This window comes from Tamandua tetradactyla, chromosome 5 (genome assembly GCF_023851605.1).
Source record: "Tamandua tetradactyla isolate mTamTet1 chromosome 5, mTamTet1.pri, whole genome shotgun sequence".
NCBI classification, from domain to species: domain Eukaryota; kingdom Metazoa; phylum Chordata; class Mammalia; order Pilosa; family Myrmecophagidae; genus Tamandua; species Tamandua tetradactyla.
The window spans coordinates 91,244,516-91,271,791 of NC_135331.1; the positions used below are offsets into that span (position 1 = coordinate 91,244,516).

At 38.7% G+C, this 27,276-nt stretch overlaps 1 protein-coding gene and 1 pseudogene across 4 annotated transcripts in view; one reads left to right on the forward strand and one right to left on the reverse strand.

Annotated features, from left to right (window-relative positions):
• The window catches only part of LOC143682198 (dual specificity protein phosphatase 12 pseudogene), a 38,261-nt pseudogene extending 29,572 nt beyond the window's left edge, over nt 1-8,689 (reverse strand).
• The window catches only part of ANKS1A (ankyrin repeat and sterile alpha motif domain containing 1A), a 253,183-nt gene that overhangs the window by 66,738 nt on the left and 159,169 nt on the right, over nt 1-27,276 (forward strand). The window lies entirely within an intron of this gene.

Genomic DNA, 27,276 nt, shown 5'->3' on the forward strand with positions numbered 1-27,276 from the left:
GATGGGTGAAAGAGAGAACAGCAAGTACAAAGACAAAGATGGATGAAGTATCATATCTGCCGCTCAGAATATTTGTCAGAGCCTGGCTTGTGGGGTGTCCAGAAAGGCTGGGGCTAGCTTGGGGAGGTCCTTATTGTGTGTCAGAGTAAGGAGTGTTTCCTGTGGGCAAGAGGGAGCCATCATCAGTCCTTAGGAGAAAAATCTGATTGGAGCATTTTAGAAAGTTAATAGTGACAGCATTTTAGAGTGTTTTTGTCTTGTTTTCTTTTTGTCAGTGGAAGAAGAGACCTGAAACAGTCAAGATCATTTTAGAGTTTTTTTTTTCCTTGAAGTAGGGCAGTAGCTTTGGAAATGGAAAGGAAGGAACACATTTGTGATCTGTTTTAGGAGGAAGAATAGCTGAGATTTGGTAACCCCCTGTGGTAGGTAGGAGTTAGGTTCAGGTGTCAACTTGTCCAAGTGAAGGTGCCTAGTTCTGTTGCTGTGAACATGAGCCAATGGCATGTGAAACCTCATCTGTTGCTGAATACATCTGCAGTTGGTTAGGAGGCATGCCTACCACAGTGAATGATGTTTGATTTAATTGGCTGGAAGCTTAAGTGAGAGAGCTCAAAGTAGCACAGCCTAAGCAAAGCAGCTCAGCATACCTCATCTCAGCACTCACAGCTCAGCCCAGGCCTTTGGAGATGCAGAAGGGAAAGTTGTTGGAACTCAGAGGCCTGAAGAGAAGGCCAGCAGAGATCACCCTGTGCCTTCTGGCGTTAAGAAAGAACCTCAGTTGAAAATTAGCTGCCTTTCCTCTAAAGAATCACAGGTTTTTAACTAAATAAATCCCCTTTTATTAAAAGCCAATTCATCTCTGGTGTGTCACATTCTGATAGCTAGCAAACTAGAACACCCCCATTTGACCCATTCACCTCCCCTAACCTCAATCTTCATTTAAACTGGTGGAATACACCATTATGAACAATTCCTGTAATGCCTTCTAAAATCCACTAGCCTTTGAAATCACTGACCTGTTCCATTCCCTCCCTTTGAGGACCAGTACCAAAGTCCTTTGGGCAAGCTTGTTCTTAGCCTCTGTAATTGAAGGGCTCCACTCAGAAGGAATGGGGAGTAATTGGTTTTTAGCCTCCAGAGGCTAAAAAAATCAAAGACCACAGGAAGCTTTTTAAAAAGGAGGGCAAATCTCAAAATACATTTTTTCCAAAGCCCCTTCTTAAAGGAACTGTCTAATGAATCTCATAACCACAAGCCCAACTCTCCTTGCAATAGAGCTGACTTTACCTGAAAAAAAACACTATGTGTATGTGTTTTATTATGAAAACAATACATACTCCATCCCCATAACGAATCAGTCTTAACGGTTTGATATGTAGTCTTCTATATACTAGTGTAGACACTTTTAATAGAAATGAGATCATATTCTATATACTATTATGCAGTTGCATTTTTCACTTCACATATCAGGTATTTTTTCATGTCAGTACATATATATATATACACACGCGCGCGCACGCAGGTCTCATCCTTTAGATCTCCTTGTCTTACATTAGATATTAAGGACAATCCTTATATTTTAAATTACTTCCAGTTTACAGTTTTTTCACATACATTATCCCATTTACTCCATAAAACAACCCTCTGAGTGTGGGGATAGGGCAGATGACATATCCATTTTATATAGAATTTAGATGATTTACTAAAGATTTTGCAGCTAATATGAGTCATGTCCAGGATTCACACATGTAAGTCAGTGCCTATGTGAAAAAAAATTTAGATCTTTGATATTCAGTTTTTACATTAGCCACATTCAGAATGCCATTTTGTCTATGGTGCTATGGGACATTTAAGAAATACACGAGTGTGTAGCACCTAGAATCTGATGATAAATTTCACTTATGGTGTTTTAGCATGTTATTATTTATTTCTATGTTTAAAATTCTTATAATTTCAGTTTCTTCAAAACAATAAAATAATCACCTTTTAAATACCTTAAGAGTAAAATAATTAATTCAGCCTGCTCATATCTTTCATTATAATGCTGCCTTGATTATTTACCTTAAGTAACATAAAGTTTGTCAGCTGATTGGATTTCTGGAAATGATAATGGAAATCGTTCAGTTAACTACCATTTCTCCTTTCCCTCTGGGACCCATTTCCTACCTAGAATATCATAGTGCTCATACTCACTACTCTTTATTGGTTTGCTTTAATCCTGGAGAGAAAGAAAAAGCAAGACAGTATGAATGAGGAGTAGGAGATGTGAGACGGTGTAGAACTGAAAGAATATAAGCGGTGAAAAATTCATTTTATTGAGAAATGAGAACAACAGTGAGAAGAGAAGCAATTTTTAATGAAAAATTGTTACAAATGCGTCTACTGTTAAAAAAAGTAGAATTACAAAAAAAGTACTATTATGAATTGGAACAAATTTTCCTCACTAATGCAAGTCTTGGTGGTGGGGAGGTGTATGGGAATCCTGTATTTTATGAATGATTGTTCTATAAATCCACAACCTCTCCAAAAATTTTTTTAATTAAAATAGTTAACTAAATAAAATTTTAAATTCAGTTAAAAAAAAAATCACTTGGTGCAACTGGGAAGTTATGCTTTGTCAGCCTACTATATGAAATACTTTATATGGAAACCAAGCATGTAAATTCTCCTACTTCCAGAAAGCTAAAGCAGATTTGTTTGGTTGTGTTTTGAAATTTATTTCTTCCTCTATCTTTTAAAAGGAACATTAGGAAATCTTACTTTGTCTGGGTTTTTCTTGTAAATATAGAAGAAAAGGCCGCTGGTGAATGTGATTTTCTTATTACTGTTCTGGAATCCCTTCATCTAAATTATTTATTAAACTGTGTTTGAGATACCTCTTGAAGGAGTCTACACAAAGAAATATATTAATGTTAACTATATTTCTAATGATGATAAAACAAATTTTTAAAATGTGGAGTCACTACATATCAATTACCTTTTTAGCCTGATATATTAGAGTACTGGGAAACAGTAATATGTCCAGATTAGGTTTTTTTTTTTTTAAGTTTTTATTAATTAAAAAAATATTACAAGAAACACAAACATTCCCAACACATACACTCAGCAATTCACAATATCATCACAAGTTGCATATTCATCATCATGATCATTTCCCAGAACATTAGCATCAATTCAGAAAAAGAAATAAAAAGACAACAGAAAAATATAACAAACAAAGAAAAAAAAATTTACAGGCCATACCCCTTACTAATCCCTTTCATTGATCACTAGCATTTCAAACTAAATCTATTTTAACATTTGTTCCCCCCATTATTTATTTTTATTCCATATGTTCCTCTCATCTGTTGACAAGGTAGATAAAAGGAGCATCAGACACAAGGTTTTCACAATCACACAGTCACATTGTGAAAGCTATATCATTATACTATCATCATCAAGAAACATGGCTACTGGAACACAGCTCTACATTTTCAGGCAGTTCCCTCCAGCCTCTCCATTACATCTTGGATAACAAGGTGTTATCTACTTAATGCATAAGAATAACCTCCAGGATAACCTCTCGACTCTGTTTGGAATCTCTCAGCCATTGACACTTTGTCTCATTTCACTCTTCCCCCTTTTGGTCAAGAAGGTTTTCTCAATCCCTTGATGCTGGGTCTCAGCTCATTCTGGGATTTCTGTCCCACGCTGCCAGGAAGATCCACACCCCTGGGAGTCATGTCCCACGTAGACAGGGGGAGAGTGGTGAGTCTGCTTGCTGCATTGGCTGGAGAGAGAGGCCACATCTGAGCAACAAAAGAGGTTCTCTTGGGGGTGACTCTTAGGCTTAATTTTAAGTAGGCTTGACCTATCTCCTGTGGGATTAAGTTTCATATGAACAAACCCCAAGACTGGGGGTTCAGCCTATAGCTTTGGTTGTCCACACTGCTTGTGAGAATATCAAGAATTCAACTTGGGGAAGTTGAGTTTCCCCCCGTTCTCACCATTCCCCAAAGGGGACTTTGCAAATACTTTTCCACTCACTGATCAAATCACTCTGGGATTCATCAGGGCATCACCTGGACAAACCAACAAAATCTCATGTCCTATACAAAGTTCCATGTACTTAAGGTGTTCAAACAACTATCTACATAAGTTATATTAGGAAATGCACTAGTCAAAGTATAGATTTGTACCAAATAAATTTTTGCTTTAGTCTCACACATTAGTTGAAATTTTAAACTATTAAGTACCATCTATTTTCATCACACTGCAGTAATGACATTCTTTTGTTCTTCCTCATGCAAAAACATTTTTTAAATTCATACATTTAGCACTATCATTATACACTCTAGGCATTCCTAGATTACACCACCTCAATCTTTATCGTCTTTCTTTATGATTTCATTTATGCCCCAGCCCTCCTCCCTCTATCATTCTTATATGCAGTTTCATTCAGTGTTTTAACATAATTGTATTACAGTTAGGTAATATTGTGCTGTCCATTTCTGAGTTTTTATATTCAGTCCTGTTGCACAATCTGTATCCCTTCAGCTCCAATTACCCAATATCTTACCCTATTTCTATCTCCTGATGGTCTCTGTTACCAACGAAATATTCCAAGTTTATTCACTAATGTCAGTTCATATCAGTGAGACCATACAGTATTTGTCCTTTTGTTTCTGGCTAATCACACTCAACATAATGTCCTTAAGGTCCATTCATGTTGTTACATACTTCATAACTTTATTCTGTCTTACAGCTGCATAATATTCCATCTTATGTAAATGTCACAGTTTGTTTAGCCAACTATCTGTTGATGGACATTTTGGCTATTTCCGTCTCTTGGTAATTGTTAATAATGCTGCTCTAAACATTGGTGTGTAAATGTCCATTTGTGTCCTTGGCCTCGTGTCCTTTGAGTAGAGACAGCATATAGATGGGTCCTGTTTTTTAATCCATTCTGCCAGACTATGTCTTTTGATTGGAGAGTTTAATCCATTAACATTCAGTGTTATTACTGCATGGGTAGTACTTTCTTCTACTATTTTGCCTTCTGGATTTTATTTGCCATATCTAATTTTCCTTCTTTTTACCTTTACTCATAGTCTTCCTTTCTACACTCTTCTCCACACCCCTCTCTTCTGTCTTCGTATCTGTCTCTAGTGTTCCCTTTAGCATTTCTTGCAGAGCTGGTCTGTTGGTCACGAATTCTCTCGGTGATTTTTTTGTCTGAAAATGTTTTAATTTCTCCCTCATTTTTGAAGGACAGTTTTGCTGAATATAGAATTCTTGGTTGGCAGTTTTTCTCTTTTAATAATTTAAATATATTATCCCACTGTCGTCTCACCTCCATGGTTTCTGCTGAGAGATCTTTGCATATTCTTATTGGGCTTCCCTTGTATGTGATGGATTGCTTTTCTCTTGCTGCTTTCAAGATCCTCTCTTTCTCTTTGACCTCTGACATTCTGATTATTAAATGTCTTGGAGTATGTCTATTTGGATCTATTCTCTTTGGGGTACGCTGCACTTCTTGGATCTGTAATTTTAAGTCTTTCATAAGAGTTGGGAAATTTTCAGTGATAATTTCTTCCATTAGTTTTTCTCCTCCTTTTCCCTTCTCTTCTCCTTCTGGGACACCCACAACACGTATATTCGTGCGCTTCATATTGTCTTTCAATTCCCTGAGTCCCTGCTCATATTTTTCCATTTTTTTTCCTATAGTTTCTGTTTCTTGTCAGATTTCAGATGTTCCATCCTCCAGTTCAGAAATCCTATGTTCTGTTTCTCGAAATCTACCATTGTAGGTTTCCACTGTTTTTTTCATCTCTTCTACTGTGTCTTTCATTCCCATAAGTTCTGTGATTTGTTTTTTCAGACTTTCAGTTTCTTCTTTTTTGTTCTTTCCTTGCCTTCTTTATATCCTCCCTCAATTTATTGATTTGGTTTTTGATGAGGTTTTCCATATCTGTTCGTATATTCTGAATTAATTGTTTCAGCTCCTGTATGTCATTTGAATTGTTGGTTTGTTCCTTGACTGGGCCATGTCTTCAATTTTCTTAGTGTGATTTGTTATTCTTTGCTGGCATCTAGGCATTTAATTACTTTAATTAGTTTATTCTGGAGATTGCTTTCACTTCTTTTATCTAGGGTTTTCTTGCTGGATGAATTTGTTGTCTATCTGTTCTTTGACATTCAGTTCAGCTTTATCTGGACCTTTAACTTAAGTTTTGTTTAACAGAGGAGAATTTTTCAGTTCTTGTTTTCTTGTCTCTTGCCCTGTTTGTGTGGTGCCTTCCCCCCACACACACACTTAGGAGGGTCTACTTAGATATTATAGACCCCAGCCAGATTTTCCCAGACCAAACTGGCCTCCTTTCAGGAGGAAAGAGTCACCTGCGTCAGTTTTCCCTGAAGGTGAGACCCAGCAGGTTGAAAGACTTTCTGTGAAGTCTCTGGACTCTGTTTTTCTTATCCTGCCCTGTATGTGGCGCTTGTCTCACTGCAGGTCCCACCAGCATAAGATGATGCAGTACCTTTAACTTTGGCTGGGGGCATGTTGGAGACAGAGGAGAGGTTGTAGGGTGGTTTTAATGGCATCAAATTACCAAGCCCTGGTATCTGAATTCCTTAATGGAGGGATTCCACCTGGGTGGGGCTTCACCCCTCCCCTGGGGAAGGCACAACCTCCAGATAAGCCCCCAAAAGAGCTCACTTCTACCTATGCCTGGGGCAGTTGCAGCCTGAAAAATCCTGCTGCTGTATCCAGAGGCAGTCAAGCCTTTGTAGATACACAGCCACAAAAACCTCTGTTTCCTCCTTTTTTTCCCCCCTTTTTCTGTCAGTTCTGCCCCCTTGGTGCCTGGGCAAAAATAAGCAACCTCTGCTTTATCAGGTTCACCTAAGCTGGGGGCCTATTTTTAGTAGTCAGAATTTGTTAATTAATTCCACAATTGGCATTTGATTGTGCCCAGTCCCTGCTGCTGGTAAAGTCCTTTCCTTTTCCCTCTGGGAAGTGGCCTGTGGGGGAGGGGCCCTGGCCGCTGCAGCTTTGGGAACTCACGGTTCTGGGGGGTGCTCGCAGCCAATCCAGCTGGTCCAGACTGGGGTACACTGTGTGTCCGGTCATTGACGTGGCCCTGGGAGCTGTTCTGTACTGTTTCTGGTTATTTAGTAGTCGTTCTGGAGGATGAACTAAAATACGCACGTTGTTAAGCTGCCATCTTGACCTGGAAGTCCAGATTAGGTTTTTGACCTGAACTCTGAAAACTGGAATTTATTTTACTTGTTACTAATAGTTAAAATTGGGCCTAATTAGCTATTTGAACACTTATATGAAATCAGAATTAGCTAATAAAGAGAAGTTTGGTCTGTGTTCTTAAAAAACAAGAGTGCATGCAGAATGAAACACATTCCATTATGGAGCAGAAGCCTGAGAGGTGTTCTACCAGGATGTGAAAATTGCTACCTGTGTTTGCTGCTGTACTTAGATGAACTCATGAGGAGTAATACATAAATCAGTTTTTTACAAGCCACATGTCCCCAGTGGTTTATACAATTTTAAGGGCTCTTATCTTTTATTTGATTCATTTAATCTTAACAGTGGCTTCTTAACACTAGAGCATTCACTATTTCTTTTCCACAACACAAAGAAGGAGAACAGGTGAACTACGTGAAAATCATATCTCTGTGTTCAAAATTCTCATTCTATCTAGTCAGTAATGCAATTTATTCACTTATTGTTGAGCACAGTAAATTATCACACTCCATGCTCCATGACATCAAGACCATACCTCTCTTGTTGTTGCTATATTCCCAAGTATCAACCACACAGTACCTGGCACACAGTAAACACTCAAATATTTGTGGGAAGAGAGAGTAAGGGTAAAAACCATTGTGCTGTTCCAGGTACTTTACAATGAATAAAACCAATCCCTGCTCTCAAGGACCACCAAGAGATAGGAACAAAACAATATAGTGCAATGTGATATGGGCCAAAAAAGAAGAGTGCAAGTACTAAGGGAATGCAAAGGACAGCTTGGATGAATGGGATTTCACTGGCAAGGACGGATTGAAGGGCATTCATATGTTTGTATAGAACCTCATCTTTCAATCCTTATGTAGTTAGGGTTGGGTCAGCAGCAAAGAGTTCCTGAGGTAAATTCTGCAATTCTGATTACTACTCTCTTACTTTTTGTAAATGATATTGCTTATGAATTGCACCTGAGATATCCACTTCATATCCTATTGCCTGGCATAATTCAGTTGCCACTCAAATCCCTCACTCATCTAGGCCTCTGGTTTTACAGTCTGGAGATCTTCATAAGTTTTTTCAAAGGTGAATTGGTCAGTCTTCATTGTAAAAGCAGTCACAACAGTGACACTTGAATGACAATGCACCAGTACAAGCCCTTAGCTCAAGTATGCCCAGTGAAGGCCACACACTGGTATAGGTATTAAGCAGGTTGTTCTGGGGTTTGTCCAACACTGGCATAAAGAAGCATCATAGACTGTTGACCCCAGTCCCCACTGTGATGCTGGGCTCTTCTGAGTCCACTGTCAGCACGATCATGATGCCACCCTCCCTCAGAAGGTCAAGCTCTGCAATGGCCACGGCCCTGCCCAGGTAGAGCCCTGAGTGTACTTGCTACAGCTGCCCTGTGGAGCTGGCTTTGCTGGCACTCTGGCTCTGTGCACTTGTGGCCATTGCTCCAACTCTGCATGCACTCTTGTGCTCTTCAGATTCTTCCTTCCTCTAGGCTTTGATAGGCAGTGCTAGGTTTACTGAAGGTATTAGTGACTGAAAGTAGCAATCCATACAGTGAATGTACAGGAAGTGTTTGAGTGAGACAGTCTCTGTTCAAGGAACTTGCTGGTGTGTGTGTGTGTGTGTGTGTGTGTGTGTGTGTGTGTGTGTGTGTGGTATGTCCCTGTGCCTACCCAAATTACTAAATAGAAACTGAAGGGCTCAAAAGTGGATGCCATGAAGAGTGACATTGAATATAGCCACTGTGTCCATCCTAAAGGTAATTGTCCTGGGCAGGAGAGAGACAGGACTCCTAATAGCTCTGTGAAACAAGAAGACCATCCCTTCAGGTTTATCGTGTGAATTGGGTCACATGTGAAGTTAAAATGAAGCTTTGCCTTTTTTGCTTCTCTCCTGCTTGCTCTTGTGAGAGAACAAATCTTTCAAAGTCACTCCTTTTTAGCATATGCTTGAAACACAAGAACTCAGGGTTACCGGAATTATAGTTAACAAGGGTTTATCCAATCTGTTGTGTAGTTTAAGAATCCTTTCTGCACCTTTCCATAAATGGAGGCCATTTATGCCACTTGAGTCCCTCTTTGGGAAGGCAGCCATTTCCAAGTGCTAAGGCTCTTTCTTCAAATATTTGCTCCACATTTAACATTTTTTATTGTGCAATAAATTGTTATATTGTGAAATTAACATTCAAAAAAGCAATAAATTTCAAAGTACATTTTAAGAAGTAAAGAACAGATTTCAAAGTTTAGTGGTGTAGATTATGGTTCTACAATTTCAGGTTTTTCTTCTAGCTGCTCCAGATACTGGAGACTAAAAGGAAATGTTGATATAATAATTCAGTAGTCGTACACATTTGTTAAAACCTAACTTCTCTTTTATAACTCCTCCTTTGGTCCTTCTCCCAATCTTTAGGGATGTTTGGGTGACATACATAGTGCTATTTCTTACTTTTAAACTTTAGATTCTAATCTCTGTTATGGAAGAGGAGGATTTAGCATTCTTACACTCCTTTCATCTGTCACATATACTGATATCACAATTTTTGGTTCCATCAATATTTAATGTTTTTGTTATTATGACTACTGGTATTATTCACCTGCTAACCTAGTTAATATACTATGATCCTTCCCCACCCCCCACTCCCCACCTTGGACAATTCACTAATTACTTCCCTTTTTGGTTTTTTGAGTTTTCTATGTCCCACTCACTCTCTCTTCCCAAACCATAACCATAATTTTTTTAAATCTCTAAATATTCTTTTCCATATTCTAAGCAGACCCATCGGTTGATTTTGTTGGTTTCTCCTGCAGATGCTCCTCTGGAACCCTGTGTCCTCCAGCTGTAGTCTGGTCTGGTTATTCTTGAAGCCCACTGCGCGCTCGATTCCCTTTGCCACTTTTGCCCATTTCCAGGATGCCTGTCTTCCGCTTTCTTGATTTGCTTGATTTGCTTCCTGATGAAAGGGCATTCGGGAAATAAAATTTGAGCCTCTCTATATCTAAAAATACCTTTATTCTCTTCTCATACTCAACTGATAATTTGACTGCTATAGACTCCTAGGTTGAAATCATTTCACCTCAGAATTTTAACAGCATTGCTCCTTTGTCTTTGCTTTCAGAAATGCTATTGAAAAATCTGATGCCAGTCAGTCCTTTGTAGGTGAACTGTTTTTTCTGTCTGAAAACTATGTTGTCTTTATCTTAAGTATACTGACATGCATTTTGCAATTTCACAGTGTTCCTTGGGATGGGTCTTTGGTAATTATTCATTGTATTGAATACAGGGTGGACTCTTTCAACTGGAAGTTCTTATTCTTCAGTTCTAGGAAAAAGGCTTAAGTTATTTCTTGGAGAATTTTCTCTCTTTTTTCCTCTCTTCTCTGTGGAACTCTTGGTCTTCTAATTTTCATCTCTTTTCTCTCTTATTTTACATTTTTTTATCTTTAGTTTCACTTTATCTTCTCATTCTTTATGTATATTTTTATTTCTACTATCATTTTTTGTTTCCAAGAACTTTTCACTAATTTTTCTCTTTCTTTAAATCCTGTTTTTGTATAATGATAGATTTTTCTTTTTAGAGGTTTTATTTAGCTCCTTGTGTCTGTTTCTTTGAATCCTCTTTCACTGTTTTGTGATCTTTTTATCATTAAGGCTTTCCTCCAATGTCTGGCAATCCTTGGTTGTCATTTGTATTTAAAAGTGAGATACTAAAAAGCTGACTGGAAGCTCTGTATAGGAGTGGCAAAAGCTTGTTAGGGATGGGCTTTACATAACATGGGGTGACAGGGGAGGACCCACCTGTTTTGTTGGGAAATCCCCAAAAGTCAGCACTCATCGAGATTTTCTGCAGAGTGATTTGGTTTCTCATGAAATAATGCTCCAACCTCCTGTGTAGGGATGACAGGAAATAAATATGTTCCAGGTTACCAGCATTCTGGGAGCCAAGTGGGTGAGCAGGGCTGAGATCGCATCCTGCAGGGTGTAGCTTTTCACTCAGAGTGGCTGTTGTCAGTGCAGCTTCCCTGCCTTTAGCTGTTCTTAATGTCCCTGAACCTAGGGCCTGGCTGGTTCAGGTTCTTCCCAGGATAAATCTACCTTCTCCTTCTTGGATGCAGAAGTATTATAGTCTCCTGGCTGTACTGGATGGGACAGAAGACCTGGTTGTCTCCTTATACAGAATTTGTATCAAGCCCTTGCTTTCACCCTCTCATCGTCTCTGGCCTCCTCTGCCACATGGGAACTCCAATTCCTGAGTCCTCCCATGGGTGCATGTGTGAACTGGCTTTCTCTGGCAGCAGGGACTCCCTTTCTCAGCTTTGCTAACTTACCTGCTGGACTGATTTGAGACTGTTGTGGGCCCTAGAAAACCCATGATCTTTTAACCCTAATCCAGTCTTGCTGAGACAGACCCATTGGTGATTAGATTATTTCCATGGAGGTTGGTCCTGCCCATTTAAGGTGGGTCTTAATTAGTTTACTGGAGTCCTTAAAATAGCAGGTACAGGGAAACATTTTAGAGAAAGCTCAGACATAGTTGTTTGGAAATCGAGACAGAAATACCCTAGGTGCTAAGCAAGGACTCACAGAAATAGCCAGAATCTGAAGAGAAGAAATCTCTGGTCCTGTTGATATTAAGCTAAGAGATGAAACCCAGAGTTTTGCCCTGGAACAGCTAATTGAGGACCCACAGACACTTAGAGAGAAAGCCACTGGAATCAGAAGCTGAAGGCAATGGAACTGGGAATAAGGACCAGCAGATGCCAGCCACATGTCTTCCCATGTGACTGACATTGTTCTTTCTTTGGAGTCAAGGTATCTTTCTCTGGATGTCTTGGTTTAGACATTTTTGTGGCCTTAGAACTATAAGCTTGTAACTTAATAAATCCACTTTATAAAAGCCAGTTCATTTCTGGTATATTGCAGTCTGACAGCTTTAGCAAACCAAAACACCTGCTTTTCATCTTCCAAAAATGTTGATGTTTTATGTTCATGGTTTCTCTTTTGTCCCTTTTGCCTTTTTTTGTTTGTTTGTTTTTACTCTCATTTTAATGGGGTTCAGGAGGGAGCAGAAAGGAAAAAATACACCTTCAATTTTTCTCATTAACTAGAATTCCTTTGGTATTGTTTTGAGTTTTTCATGACTGACTTTCATGTCTATAAGCTTTGTCCTTCTCCAAAGACAATGAACTCTTAAGGATGGGGATAGTTTCTTGGGCTCCTTGTTATTTCTCCTTTTACCCTTTTAATTGTTAAGTATGTAAAAAGCATATTAATAAAGGCATGCCAAATTCATTTGAGTAAGAGGAGGTCTTTTCTAAATTAGACTGACTTTGGACAATGTTTTATTGTATTGGAAAACTGCCAGCCCTTCCTGAGGTACAGGAATAAATCTGACTTTACAAGGATAACTAAAAGGAAAAAACAGTGAAAGTTTTTGGCAGAAGAAGTCCAATGAGACAAACTCCTGTTTAGACCTAATGATTTAATGAAGCATTGATGGAAAACTGCCCAGGACTTCTCTTCACTTTCAAGTTCATTGCTACTGCTCCCTCTTCACAGAGTCAGTGATCAAGAAGGTCTTTTTCTGACTTTGCTCTGAGTCTTTGACCTCCTGAGAACTAATTCAGAAGGAGACCCATAGAGCTGCAAGTTGTTTTCTCTCAAAAGGCAGGTCAGGGACCTGGAGAAACTGGAAGGAACATGCACTAGAAGTGAGGGCATGGGTTTTTGTTTCAGCTCCATATTTAATTCCCTATACAACAATCAGCTAGTTATTGCAACTTCAGTTTTCCCTCCCCTTTATCTGTAAAATGGAAATAACTGTATCTGTTTTCCTGCTTCATAATATAGTTTAAAGATCAATTATAGGTAGCATGCTATAAACATAAACATTTTTAAATTGTTTTCTTAAAGTCTACAGTTTATAATCATGGGTTCCACACCCTTGTGTCCATCTACTGACTGGCCATCTACATATGGGAATTCAAATTCATTTCAGCCTCAACAAATCCAAAACAAAACTCTCTCCTCTTAACCTCCCACTACAACAATCATAAAACAAAGCAATCCTGGTTTCCCTCCCAAATTTCCTTTCTTACTATCCACTGAATTGCAAGGTTTGCACCTCCCCAGATACCCTAACCCACGTTTAGTCTCTATATCCATGTTTTCTGTTGAATCTATCTGTCCTCCTTACCATTGCCTTCATTCAGATATTCATTCCATGCTTGATTTGTGAACTTCTACCTGGGATCCCTGGATCCAGTTACACTCTTCTTCCATCCATCTACACGTTTTTTCTTTCTCTCTTCAATCACACCCTTTTTCTGTCCATGTACACATTTTTTTCTTCCTCTCTCTCCCTCCCTGCCTCCTCTGTTCTTCCCTCCCTCCCTCCTCCATTCCTTCCTCCCTTCTTCCCTCTGTCATTCTGCCCTCCCTCCCTCCTTCCTTCCTTCCTTCCTTCCTTCCCTCCTTCCCTCCTTCCTTCCCTCCCTCCTTCCTTCCTTCCCTCCTTCCTTCCCTCCCTCCTTCCTTCCTTCCCTCCTTCCCTTCTTCCCTCCCTCCCTCCTTTCTTCCTTCCCTCCTTCCCTCCTTCCCTCCCTCCCTCCTTCCCTCCCTCCTTCCTTCCCTCTCTCTCAAAGCAGATGCCATGAAATGGATTTAAACAATGGGAATTTATTAGCTTGCACCTTGAGGCCATGAGAATGTTCAAATCAAAACATCATGAAAGTGATGCTTTCTTCCTGAAGACTGGCTTCCAGCAGTCCTTAGGTCCTCTGCCACATGACAGGGCATATGGTAGCATCTACTGGTCTCTCCCTTCTGTTCTGGGTTTCATTGTTTTCAGCTTCTTGCTTACCTGGCTTTCTCTCTCTGTATTCATCCCATTTATACAGGACTCCGGTAAGAGGATTAAGACTCACCTTGGGCCACACTTTAACTGAAGTAGTGTTATCAAAAAGTTCTCTTTACGATAGGTTTATACCCACAGGCATGGATTAGCTTTAAAAGCATGAATTTCTGGGGTACATACATTTCAAACCACCACACTCTCTATATTAACATCTGAGAGCGAGCCAGTTGTACACTTATATAACACCTTAAGTGCAGTTATCAAGTTCGAGAAATTTAACTGATAAAAAGCTTGCATTCTGTATTCACTTTTTTTTTCTTATTGATGTTCTTTTGGCCCTTTTCTCCTCCATTCTCATGTCCCATCCAGTGTTATATATTGTACTTATTGTCATTAACTCATTGGTTTATCTTTCTTTTTTTTTTAATTGTGGATGTATCAACATAAATCTTTCTATCCCAACAATGAGATTAATCACATTCACAGTGTTTCAGTTTCCTTACCACTATACATCAGTAATATTTTCCCTTCACCCCAGACTGATGCCCTATACTCATTTCACATTAACTCCCCATTTTCCCTCCCCTCCACCCAACTCCTGGTAACCTATACTCTACTTTCTATCTCTGTGAGTTTATGTATTTTCTGATATTTTCTTTGTGGTTACCATGGGGCTTAAATTTAATATCCTAAATCTATAACAGTCTCATTTTCTTTCATACCAATTTAACTTTACGAGCACATATAACTTATATTCCTGTACCTCTCCCTCCCTTACCTTTATATCACAAATTACATATTTATACATTTTGAGTCCAAAGCCATTGATTAATCATTACATTTTGTGCATTTGACTTTTAGATTCTTTAGGGAGTAAAAAATGGAGTTATATTAAAAATACAGTAGTACTGGTATTTATATTTATCTGTGTCATTACCATCACAGGAAACTTTCTTTTCTCATGTGACAATTCTTCAGTCAGTTGTTCGGTGTCCTTTCTTTTCAACCTGTAGAATTCCATTTAGCATTTCTTGTAGGACTCGCCTAGTGGTGACAGAGTCCCTCAGCTTTTGTTTATCTGGGAATGTCTTAACTCCCTCCTTCATTTTTGAAAGACAGTTTTGCCTGATATAGAATTCATGTTTGGCAATTTTTTTGGTTTTGGCACTTTTAAATATATCTTCCCACTACCTTCTTGCCTTCATGGTTTCCAATGAGAAATCAGCAGTTAATCTTATTGAGGTTCCCTTGTATGTGACACATTGCTTCTCCTGTGGCTTCAGAATTCTCTGTCTTTGGCATATGACAGGGTGATTATAATGTAGTACAGTGTGAGTCTATTTGGTTTTATCCTATTTGGAGTTCTCTTAGCGTCTTGAATGTATATATGTATAGCTTTTTTGTAAATTTGGTAAATTGGCAGCCATTATTTCTTTGAATATTCTTTCTCCCCTTTCTCTGTTTTTCCCTCCCTGGGACTCCCACAACTGGTAGCTTGATGGTGTCCTATAGGTTCCTCAGGCTTTGTTTACTTTTCTTCATTCTTTCCTGTTTCTTCACCTCAGACTAGATGATTTCAATAGTCTTATCTTCATGTACGCTGATTCTTTCTTTTGCCAGCTCCAATTTGCTGTTAAACTCCTCTAAAGAATTTTAAATTTCTATTACTATGGTCTTTGGCTCTGTTTGGTTCCTTTTCATAATTTCCATCTTTCTATTGATAATTTGTGTTCATCTGTCATTTTCCTGATTTTCTTTTGTTCTTTGTCCATGCTTTACTTTAGCTCTTTGGGCACATTTAGAACCATTTTTTTAAAATGTTTTTGTTGGAGTATCCCAGGTAGTATAGTTTCTACTGTTTTAATCTGCTCCTTTGCCTGGACCATCACTTCCTGTTTCTTTGTATGTTTTGTAACCTTTTGTTGAAACTTGGACATTTTCACCTTTAATGTATAATACTGGAATCTGGATTCAGAGCCATTTGTTCTTTTTCTTTTTTTATTTCACAAAACAGCATACAAACACAAACATTCTTAACATAGAAACATTCCATACATGGTGTACAATCAATGGCTTTCAATATCATCACATAGTTGTACAGTCATTATCATGATCATTTTTTAGAACATTTGCATCACTCCAGAAAAAGAAATAAAAAGAAGAAAGAACTTATACATATCATACCCCTTACCCCTCCCTCTCATTGACCACTAATATTTCCATCTACCCAGTGTATTTTAACCTTTTTTTCCCTATTGTTTGTTTATTTTTTATCCATATTTTTTACTCATCTCTCCATACCCTAGATAAAGGGAATACCAGACACAAGGTTTTCATAATCACATAGTCACATTGTAAACATTATATCTTCATACAATCATCTTCAAGAAACAAGGCTACAGCTTACATTTTCAGGTTACTGCCCTTTAGCCACTCAAATACACCATAAATTGAAAAGGGATATCTACATAAGGCATACGAATAATTGCCAGAATAACTTCTTGACTCTGCTTGAAATCTCTCAGCCACTGACACTTTGCCATCTATCTGTTCTTTAAGCTTGTATCCAGTTAGTGTTATGATAGCTTTTCTTGAATGTCATGATCTAACAATAACAACAACAAAAATAAATAAATAAAAGAAGGGGGGGAAGATACCTTTTCCTAGTCTTCTGCAGATTGACCTTTACAAGTTCTCTCCTTCAGGGTTTATCCATATAATGAGAATAGCTCCAGGCCAAAGTGAAGAGGTTTCCCTGGCCCTTTCTGTGCATGTGTATTGTTTTGGGCATGCAATTTAGGCCCTAGAAATTCCCCCATTTACATGGATAAGGCTATCCATCTTCCCTAGGAAAGTTTCCTCACAATCCTAGGCACTGTACTTCATGTTCTACAGCTAGTAATCCCTTGTCCCAGGCAGCTCAGCCTGACTGCTTTCCCCCAGCATTCTGTAGAAGAGTTCTATGACCCACCTTCTACATGCAAATCAAGCTCTGGGACAAGAAGTCCTTAAGGCCACCACCAGACAGTTTGGGCCAGACATGTATGTTCCCATTATGTCTGTGAAGGTTACCCTTCTCTCTCTGGAATCCAGACAAGGGATCTCTACTGGAAGCTTGAACTGCCTTTGCCCCAGAAACAACTTTGAGGAAAATGTTTCTGCCAGTTCTTGCTTGTTGTTCAAAGCTTCTTCAGGGGAAGAGAGCCTGGAGGTTTTGTACTCTGCCATTTTAATCCAACATCATATTTTTTTTAATTCTAAAATAAGCCAGGTCATCCCAATGGTATGACAAGTAACAGATCGCAACAATATGCAACAGTCGTATTGGCACCCACATGGTTTCCCCTATGAATCTTTTCTTTAATATATAGACCCTTCATGACCTGACCCTATCTGCCTCTCCATCCATGTCACTCACCCTTCTCCATTTGCATGCTCCAGCAACTCACTATTACTTGCAGTTGCCCCACTTGGTTGTAATTACTCAGAGGACCTTGACTTTGGGTGTTGCCTGTTTGTTTCTTCTCCCTAGCTGACTGCTCCTAAGCATTAAGGCTTAGCTCAAATATCTCCTTTTATGCAAAGCCTTTTTTATTCCTATTTCTCCATGAGCCACTCTTTCCATACTTCCTTCTCAGGGTTTTCACACACTGTACAGTTTTGTCATTTGTTTACTTATCTGATTTCCTCGTTCAACCTGAGGTTGGTGACCTCATAGCATGCAGCAATATAGAAGATAGTGTATAAACATTTATTGAATTAAAGTAGATTGGACATTCTGCTGTCCTATTGAGATATCATTACTTGTGTTTGTAAAATAAGCAGTACATTTGCTACGCAACCACAGGAAGCAGGCTTACTGCTATCTAAGAGCCTCTTTATAATAGATTTTGTTTCAGAAATCTAATCCCACAGCAGAGTTGTCACAGATGAAAGTGGGCTTGGCGCTTTGGTAACAACTTGTCATTCTATTGGCTCTTTGTTTTGTTTACAGACATAACAAATGCATGGCAGTATTTTCATATGTGCCATCTAGACAGTGTCACCATTTAAAAATGTGTACAAATGTAGCAGGTTGTTTATACTACATGGAGATCATTTTAGGTTGGGGTAGTTTTGGTTTAGGGTGAGTAAGACTCTGTCTTGGCAAGAGGGAGTTAGGTGGTTTATAAAAGCTGAATGTTAGAAGTTGAAAACTGGTAGCTTGGGCCAAATCCAGCCCATTGTTGTATTTAATGTAGCTCCAATAGTATTGTATGTGTGGGTATTTTTAACATCTTTATTGTGATATGTTTTTTTTCTTTTCATGCATATCTTTATTACTCATCTACCCATACATTGGGTAAAGGGGGTGTCAGTCACAAGGTTTTTACCATCACACCATCACAAGATAAAAACTATATAGTTATGCAGTCATTTTCAAAGATTAAGGTACTGGATTATAGTTCAGCAATTTCAGGTATTTCCTTCTGGCTACTTGAATACACCAGAAACTAAAAAGAAATATCTATATGATGAATCAGTAGTCACAATCATTTGTTAAATCCTGACTTCTCAGTTACAGCTCTTTTGTCTCATTTAGTCGATCTCTCAATCTTCAGGAATATCTGGGCAATGACCATTCTAACTTCATGCTGAAAAAAGGGTCAACATTATGGGGTAGAGAAATGAAATTGGTTGATGGTGCCTCTGGGAGAGACTGGTACCTCTGGGTTTCAGGACCTATCTGGCTTAGGAACAATCTGAAGTCTTTTAGAAAAAATAGTAAGTGCATAAGTAAAACTTTTATAGAGTCTTAGATAGAGCCCAAGGTATTCTTTAGGTGTTTCAAGAATACTGTTGGTTAGAGCTTGGCACACTGTGGCAGTTTGCAATATCTGGCTGAAGCTTGCATAAGAGTAACCTCCAGAATGTCTCTTGACTCTATTTGAAACCTCTTAGCCACTGTAACTTTGCTTTGTTTCACTTCTTTTCCCTCTTGATCATGAAGGCATTTTAATCCCACGATGCGAGGGCCCTGCTCATCCCTAGGAGTCATGTCTCACAAGGAGGGAAGGTAGTGAATTTTTTTGCAGAGTTTGGCTTAGAGAGAGAAGCCACATCTGTGCAAAAAAAGAGATTCTAGGAGTGACTCTTAGGCATAATTATAAATTGGCTTAGCTTTGCCAGTACAGAAATGTTTCATAAGGACAAGGCTCAAGATCAGGGGCTTGGCTTATTAAATTGGAAGTGCCTTTTGCTTGAGAGAATATCAAGAATTCCTCAGGTGGGGAAGTTCAGTAGTTCCACATTTTTTCTCCATTCCCTTAAGGGAGTTTACAAGGATTTTCTTATTTTCTGCCCAAAATACTCTGGAATGTATCAGGGTATTACATTAACCTGTACAGAATAAAAAGGTCTCATTCCCTATTCTAGAATCCACGTAATTAGGTTGTTTAAATAAACTGACCAGATATCTTAAATGAGATAGTGTGCTGCAGAGAATCTAAATTTTGAACAAAATAAATGTCTCTTTCTTTGGTTTCTCACAGAACTTGAACTTATAAAATACAGATATATCATCCTTTACCCTGTATTCTTATTTACCTAGTCCTAACCAGATCAGTTTCATTCATATCTCAGATTGAAGTCTGATCTCTTTTTCAGCTTCTTTAGCATTTGCTGTATGGATTAATGCTGACTCTCAGAGCTGCAGAACTCTAATTCTAAGACTCAGGCATCATATAGATACAGTTCCAGGGAACTGCCAGGTTGTACAAAAAATGAACAACATCTCAGAACTTAGATGTAATGGTTAAAACTCAGGAATAAATGTGACTGCTGTGAGAGCTTACAACCTAGGTGCTAATTTTTACACATTATTGTGCTATTCATTTCTGAATCTTTACAATGAGTCTCATTGAACATTCTGTACTCCTTAATCGTCGATTGCCCAGTCTCTGCCCACTATCGCCTGATAACCTATGCTCTCTAATTTAATTCTCAGAATTTGCTTATTATGGTTAGTTTATATCAGTGAGACCATACAATATTTGTCCTTTTGTTTCTGGTTTCATTGAACATAATGTCTTCAAGGTTCGTTCACTTCATTGCATGCCTCATGACTTCATTCTTTTCTGCAGCTGCACAGTATTTCATCATATGTATACATCACAATCATTCTGCTCTTCAGTTGATGGGCCCTTGGGCCACCTCCACCTATTGGCAATAGATGAGTATTGAATAATGCTGCTATAAACACCAGTGTGCAAATGTCTATTCGTTTCCCTGCTTTCAGTTCTTCTGAGTATATACCTAGTAAAGGGATTGCAAGACCATATGGCCACGCACTGGAACTGCCACACTGCCCTCCAGAGGCCCTGAACCATTCTACTTCTGTACCAGCAGTGAATAGGTTTATCTCTCTCCCCATGTCTTCTGCAGCATTTATACCTTTCTGTTAGTGTTTAAAACAGTTTTGTTCACACACCATATCATCTATCCTAAGTGTATAGTCAGTGGCCCCTGGTATAATCACATAGTTAAACATTCACCACCACAATCTATATTTGAACATTTCCATTTCTTCCACAAAGAAAGAAGAAGAAGGAAAAAAGCAAAGAAAAGAAAAAGTAAAAAAAAAATAAATCATATACCGTTCCCTTTTATTCCCCTCTTATTAGCATTAAGATTTGTTATATTGCCTCTGTTACAATTTATGAAAGAATATAATAATATCATTGTTAATTATAGACCTTAGTTTGCATCAATTGTATATCTTGTATACCATCCCATTTTTATCACCTTGCAATGCTGACTGACATTTGTTCTCACCCATGTAAAAACTGTCTTATGTTCGTACAATTAATCACCATCTTTGTCTACTCTAGGTTTCACAAAGTTATACAGTCCCAGTTTTTATCCTCTGTCATTCCTTCTGTTGCCATATATGCCCCTGGCCTTCCTCTTTCAACCATACTCACACTCAGCTTTGTTCATAATATTTATAATATTCTGCTACCATCACATAGTATCGTGCGATCTATTTCTGAATCTTATAATCAATCTTGTTAGACATTCTATACTCCCTAAGCACCAGATGCCCAATCTTTACCCTCTTTCTGAATGTGTTCTAAACTTTAACTCTCAGTGTTTGCTCATTATAGTTAATTCGTATTAGTGAAGCCATAAAGTATTTGTCCTTTTGTGTCTGGCTTATTTTGTTCAACCATGCATCATGACTTTATTCTGTGTTACCGCTGCGTAATATTCCATTGTGTGTATTTTTACTTATCCACTCGTCACAATTTACTTATCCACTCGTCAATTGAAGGACATTTGTGCTATTTCCATCTATTGGCAATCATGAATAATGCTACTGTAAACGTCGGTGTGCAAATGTCACTTTGTGTCTTTGCTTTTAGTTCTTCTGAGTATATGGGATTGTTGTACCATATGGCAATTCTTTTTTTTTTTTTTTTTTTTTTTTTTTAAAGGAAAGACAGAGAGAAGGAAGGAAGGATAGAAGGAAGGAAGAGAGGAAGAAAGGGAAACATCTTTTAAACATTTTCTTGTTTTATTGTATTTTGTTTCTCCGTTTTCGTTACATGGGCTGGGGCCGGGAATCGAACCGAGGTCCTCCGGCATAGCAGGCAAGCACTTTGCCCGCTGAGCCACCGCGGCCCGCCCCATATGGCAATTCTTTACTCAGCTTCTTGAAGAACCACCAAGCTGCCTTTCAGAACAGCTGCACCATTCTGCATTCACACCAGCAGTAAATAAGAGTACCTGTTTCTTCACATCCTCTCCAGCACTTGTAGTTTTCTGTTTTTCTTGGTAATGACCATTCAAGTAGGCATGAGATGGTATCTCATTGTGGTTGATTTGCATTTCCCTGATAGCTAGTGAAGTTGAATTTGACCCGTTTGTATGATATAATCTTGATACCATATAATTCATTCATTTAAATTGTATAGTGGTTTTTAGTCAGATGATCAAGCTGTGCAGCCATCACCATAGTCAGTTTTAGAACATTTTCATCACCTCAGGAGAAAACCCTCTACCTTTTAGATATCACTCCCCTGTCTCTCCATCTCCCTCAGCCCTAAGTAATCAATAATGTGTTTTCTGTCTCTATAGATTTCCCTATTCTGGATATTTCATATAAATGAAATCATTAACATGTAATATTTTGTGACTAGCTTTGTTCACTTTGCATAATATTTTCAGGGTTATACACATTGTACCATGTATCAATATTCTATTCCTTTTTGTGCCTGAGTAATATTCCATTTTATGTATATACCCTCTTTTGTCAGTTGATAAACATTTGGGTTGTTTCTACCTTTTTCTTTTAAACATAGGCAGGCACTGGAAATCGAACCCAGGTCTCCAGTATGGCAGGCGAAAACTCTGCCAGTGAACCACTATGGCCCACCCTGTTTCTACCTTTTGACTATTATGAATAATGCTGTACACGTTTTTGTATGGATGTATGTTTTCATTTCTCTCAAGTATGGAATTGCTGGTATTTTTAAACATTTGATTTTGTGGTTAACCCTTGAAAATCAAGGCATTTCATATAGTAATCTTGATTTCTAGTCTCTTAAAAAATTGTAAGAACTAGCAGCATAGGCCATGTGTTCCCAAATGGCAGCAGTAAGGTAGGGCTTGAGTGCTAGCTGCTCCTTTTAGATGGGAGAATGTGTTTTGTAGTTCAGCCAGTCTCAGCTTGTCTACCCTACTCATTTTCATTATCTGCCTGCTCCTCACATAGCCCAGAGGAGCAATTAGACCTGGAATGAGGAGGTAGGAACTACAAATCTAGTAGATAAGAAGTTAGGTCTGGGAGAAGTTGGCAAAGGCAGGAAGTGTCTAGCAGAATCCAGAGATATAGGCAGCCAGGCTCTAGAATTCCAGAAACAAAGAAGGTGTCAGGAACAGAAGCAATAAATAGATAGCTTGTTAGGTTAGCTTAGACCTAGGGTGAAGGCCGTTTCATTTCTCCCTTCTTCCCTATTATCTGTTTATGGAAAGACTAGGACTTCCTGGTGTGCTACTGGCTAGACAGCCAGGACCAGAGTTGCTATTCAGCTTAGCTGGCTTGGATCATAAACGTGATCCACAAAAAACTCAGAATGGTCCTTCTTCCACAGTTAGTGCTTAACTAACATTTAATGAAAATAAGATATATTCAGAGAAGCAGGCCTTCTAGAAGGTTCTTACAAATCTAATTATGTTGCTCATTCTCTGAACTGAATGTCAGTTCAGATCAGATAGAGGTATATATATTGTGTTAGATGTTTAATAGAAACCTTTTCAGCTCTTTTCAAATCTGTGTAAAACCTAGGAGAAGGTATGTTAGATTTCTCCCATTTTCAGAATAGAATCTAAATTTTTTAGCCTAGCCTTCAGAAATTCTCCATCACTTCTAGAAGAATTAAGGCAAACCATTAAAATTCTATCATTAATATGAAGATAAAAGAATAAGGGTCAAGTAAGGGAGAAAATTTGTTGAATCCACAAATCCACGTCAGGAATAGTTACCATGGAAAACCACAAAGCCTATATCTGAGCTCTCCACTAGCCAAGCTAGTAAAGAAAATGTGAGTTATGCAATTAATTCCTTTTCTCAAACCAGAATAAGCACTGGTTCACTGGAAGAGAGATACTCTTTTTGTATTGTACTATGTTCTTGGACACAGGAGTCTAATGATAAGCCAAAGGGGCTTTAAAAATATAGTAGGGATAAATAGCATAAAGAATTTACTTTGGTTCAAGGTTGACGATGACTATGGTAGAAGTGCAGTAGATGATCTGCAAAATCCAAGGAGGGTGAGATTCATTTTGGTCAGTGCAATCAGGAAAGATATTGTGGATTAGGATGCATTTGAGTGGGGCAACTTGCTATGCTAGACAGAATAAGTGTCCCAGTGTATTTTCTACTGTTCTTATTTGACTTTGCTGTGACTTAAAACAATTTATTCTACGTTTTTGCCTGAGTTTTTGCTAGGCCTGAAGAATGATAAATAAATTTTACTGTGGGTGTTGAGATCTCTTAAATCAGGTAGGAGGAAACCTGCTTCCATTTTAGAAATTTAAAGTCTGATCATCATGGTTTAGACTTTAGAGTCTGTATCCCTTCCCCATGTTGTGAAAGTCCTCCCCTTTCCTTCACTGTGAACTTTGTGTCTTCCTGCATTTTCTACCACTGGCTCTTAGCACAGAACCCGGCACAAAGTAAATGCTCAGTGGATGCAACATATATCTATAACATATATCTGAACTGACCTTTATCCAATATAAGCCTGATTCCTGCAGGCAGAATTCCCTGCTCTCCTCTGCCCTTCAGCCACATGCTAAGCGTGTTCCTTCTCAAGACTTTGGCATCTGATGTTCTCTCTTCATTTTTCCCTCAGGCTCATTCTTTCACTCTATTTGGATCTCTATACAAAGTTCACTTTCTTAGAGCCATCTTTCCTGATTACCTTATCTAAAACCACTCCTGTCATATTTTATCCTTTCTTTTGCTTCATTTGCTTCGTTTGTTCCTTTGTGGCACTTATTGCTGCTTGGCATCCTGCAGCAGTAAGTTGTTTGTTTGTTCACTCTCTGTCTCTCCCCTAGAATTCAAGCTCCATGAGGACAGGGACTTTGTGTTTTCCTCCCATTTGCATCTCCAGCCATTAGAGCAGGACATAGTGCATGGTGAGCACACTCCACATATCTGTTGAGTGCACACACAAGTAGCCCCATGAGCAGGACCTCACTCAGCATCAGTCTAACCATGCAGAACAGATTGTGACTATATTGACTATTCTTATTCCTCAAGATCTCTAGTTCCAGCACAGTGCTTTTCATATATAAATGTACAGACAGTTTTTGAATGAATGGAGGGAAGCCTTTGAGGCAAGATTAAAAAAACAGGAATCATTATCAGTCATATTTCTCCTTGCATTCTCTGGTATCTCTAATGCATCTCAAAACATAGGTGCTTCTGAGCCACAGAGGGCAACACTTGCTGGGCTTCATCATCATATCAGTGCAGTTGAGCTGCTGTAACACATCTTAGCATCTCAACCTTAATACTATTGAACTGGCTCAGACTTCTAGAAGTTTCCAAGAGCTTGGAAATTTACACAGAAGAATTTATAAATGCAGAGGTAGAAGTTTCGAGGATTTTGTGAACTGCCCAAGGCCATACAATTGACAAGTAGCAGAGAACTTTAAAGCCAACTGCAGAGTCCAAACTCTTAACCTAGGTTCTGTACTCTTTTTATTCAGTGTTGATATGCCAACTCCAGGAGCCATCAGGAGGGTTTGTTCTGCAAGTCAGAGGCAGCTGATGTGTTTCCACACAATCTTTACAGATTAAACTTCATCTAAGAATCTCTTGGACTCCTTTTTATTTAATTCCTTTGGCACTTGTTTTCTGCTTTGTTTGTTGATGAACAACCCATTGGTACTGTTTTAGAAAAGCCTAATAGAGCAACTGTCATTGAGAGGAAGCCCTAGATTGTAAACAGCTCTTTTCTTAGGTTGCCAGAAAGGAAGAAACTTGGGTGGAGTGGGATGTTACTACTGTCGTGTCTGGAGCTAAAATTCTGAACAGGGAGATTACAAGTTCGCTTCCATTTAGGTTTTGTTTAATATATTCTTCAGTCCCCCAAATTTCTAGATGGTCTTTGGAGAAGAAACTTATTTAGAGGGGGAAAATGCCTTACTGGTTGGCAGTGTTACAGTTTTATGCAGGAAAGTCCTTATATAACTTCCTTGTCTTCTCTAACTGTTTGAGAAAATTTTAGGGCTGGTACAATGCATCCAAACTTCATCACCTCTAAACCAGAAACATGATGATAATAGTTAGAAAATGGCAGACAGTTCTGGTGGTTCCCTGACTTGTAGAGTGAGGGCTATTATGATAGGAAAGGCCAAGTAGAAGCCTCTAGAACTGACTCTGTCTAGCAAAATAGTAAATCAAAAGCAATACTGCCTTCCTTGAGGGATTACAGAGGTAAGTGCCAACTTCAAGGACTTGAAGGATGCTAGGGTAGTGATTCCTGCCACATCCCCATTCAGTTCTCCTGTTTGATCATGCATAAAACAGATGGATCTTGGAGGAGAACAGTGGTTTATTGTAAACTTAATCAGATGGTGACTCTAATTGGAGCTGCTGTTCTAAATATGATATCATAGCTTGGGCAAGTTGACACATCCCCTAGTACCTGGTATGCAACTTTTGATCTGGCAAATTCCTTTTTTTCTCAATACCTGCTGGTAAAGACCACCAAAAACAGTTTGCTTTCAGCTGGCAATACTAGTAATATACCTTCACTGTCCTACCTAAGGGGTGTATCAACTCTCTAGCCCTATGTTATAATCTAGTCTTCAGGGACCTTGATTGCCTTTCCATTCCCTCCCACAGGGCTTGCTTAGTCCTGTTCTTTTGTTAAAATCAAGGACAGCATAAATTCAAGCTTACTTTGGGACCTGTGTTGAGATGGCTGAAAAGGTAACAGAGTCCTAATGGAGTACTAAGTTAGGAACTGACAGATCTGAGCTCTTCACTGCTTTAACCTATGTTGGTATTTTCTCCTTCTCAACTTCTTTTGGTTTATTCCTGTCATCTTGCTATTGAATTAGGTACAGCCTTGTATTACAGTGTGTTTTAGTTAGTAAGCTGCCGGAATATAATATACCAGAAATGGAATGACTTTTAAAAAAAAGGGAATTTATTAAGTTGCAGATTTATAATTCGAAGGTCATGAAAATGTCCAAATTAAAGCAAAGCCATAAAAATGTCCAGTCTAAGGTATCCAGGAAAAGATACCTTGGTTCACTTCTTGAACCAAGCCAATAACATCCAGAGTTTTTCTCTCATCTGGGAGGGTACATGGCGAGATCTGCTAGCTTTCTCTTCAACAACTTCCCCAGGGTTTGTCCATTTTGTTGGCTCTGTCAGTTCTGGTAGATCTTGTAGCTCTAAAGCTTTTTCCAAAATGGTTCCCTCTTAAAGGGTTCCTGTAAGCAACCCCACCTTGAATGGGTGGAGACACATCTCCATGGAAAACATCTAATCAAAAGTTACCACACATAATTCGGTGGGTCACATCTCTATGGAAACAATAAAAAGATACCAACCAGGATTATTGAATGAGGATTAAAGGACATGGCTTTTCAGGGCTACACAGCAGATT